The sequence below is a fragment of the Rhea americana genome, unplaced genomic scaffold (genome assembly GCF_003343005.1).
Source record: "Rhea americana isolate MKP2758 unplaced genomic scaffold, rheAme1 scaffold_30, whole genome shotgun sequence".
NCBI lineage: Eukaryota > Metazoa > Chordata > Aves > Rheiformes > Rheidae > Rhea > Rhea americana.
This window is the reverse complement of record NW_028186424.1, coordinates 1330448-1332299: the sequence shown is the minus strand read 5'-3', so window position 1 is coordinate 1332299 and position 1852 is coordinate 1330448.

The following is a 1852-nucleotide window of genomic DNA, read 5'->3' as shown; positions in this document are numbered from 1 at the left end:
GCGGAGCGCGGCCGCGCCGGGGTGGGGACGGTGCGCTCCGCCGGGCACCGCGGAGGGGACGGGGCGCTCAGCGCAGAACGGGGGTGCTAACGTCGGGGAAGTCCGGGGTCCCTGGCGGGGAAGAGCAGCGGCTCGGCGGGCCGCTCTGGAGCCGCCTTCTCCCGGAGACCTGTTCCAACAAAACACTGGGCTGCCCCGAGCGCTACCCCTGTGTTTTCCACAGGTCAGCGGCACGCTGGAAAAATTGAGATTGTTTTTTTTTTTGTTCTAGTTTTTATTTAGTTTTTATTCTTTTTTAACAAACATCGGCCGTACGGTGCGATTTACCTGTCTGTGTAAGTCCGCGCGTACATGCGTACACGGGTACATGAGGCGCGCTGTATTTCCTGGCATAAATGTGTGCGTGTCTCTAGATAATGAAAAACTCACTCACGTGGAAAGGAACATCTAAGCCCTCCGCCCATTAAAGTCTTGGCTATTTTGTTTTGTAAATTTGTTTTACGATCCCTTATCCTTGTGTCCAGGACGGATGTGCAGTAAAACGGAGCAGCTCTCTAATAATGTGATTGGCCGCTCGCTGAGAAAAGTTTATTGATAGCTGCAGGGCTCTAATCTCCTAGGAACACAAGAGGCTCTTGCAGTCATTTAAGGGTAATTATCTAAACGGGGACGGACAGCGAAGTCTCCTTCCTTTTAACCGGACCCAATAAAGATGGTAGATTAGAACCACATAGATTATGAAATGCATTGATATAACAGACATTTTATTAACTGATAAGCAAAAGGATCTGATTGGAATGAATTATCCTGCAATCAGCTCTACCCAAACACGCATATTCCGCACGCCTAGACTATATACCCTTGTGGTATGCGCGCTGTAGATATCACCCCGCGTGTGCACACGCGTCACTCGCACACGCACACGCACATGCGTTGGGCTGCGCTTTACGTGATACTTCTACGTGAAGGCGATTGCTAGATGACTTGCAGCAYACTCCGTGCACTCCTATAAATACGGACGTAGCATGCACATATTAACCAACATACAGCACATACGTATAGCACAGGGTTCAGATACATTTAATTCCCCTCATAATTCCTGGTGCCTCCCGACGGCTCCTGCAAGGCTGGGCGCAGCGGCGCTGCCGCCGGCCCGGCCGGCCCGGCTCGGCCCGGCCCGGAGCTACAGCGGAGCCCGAGCGTCCCGAGGCTGGGGCCGGGGCTGCTGCAGCCTCCCCCGCGCCCCGTCAGGCCGGGGGGGCGCGCCGGGCCGGGGGCGGCGGTGGGGGGGGGGCGGGGGGCTCGGAGCAGCGGCTGCATTGCTAATTGCGAGAATAAACAATCTGTCACGATTAGTCAGTGCCTCTAATAGGCAGACAAGTGATGTTGTTTTTAGGCGCCAGCAGCGGTCTGATCAAAGACTTCAGCTGGAGGGGGACTATTGAGGACGTTAACCCGCATCAAGGGAGCAAGGCGCCTTAGCCCTGGGACATCGGCACATTCAGCCTGACAAAATTAGTTTGCTCTACCAATCACACGACATTTTCCCAAAGCCCGGTGCTGGGCGCAAAGATGCACTTTTTTTGTCTCCCCTCACCCCCGCCCCGACTAAGAAAACATGCACAAAAATATCAGTGCGCTGTGTTTCGCGTTGTCTCCTTGATCCTACAGGTAGGATCTTTATTTTTTTTCTAATCCCAAATACAACCGTGCAAAAGAAAAAGTGATGTGTTTATTAGACATCCAGGCAACTCCCAGGCTACTTTCGATCTCATTGTTTTGATGGAAATACGAATAGAAAAATAGAGCTGCTGTTTTTTTTTTTTTTTTTTTTTTTTTTTTTTTTTTTTTT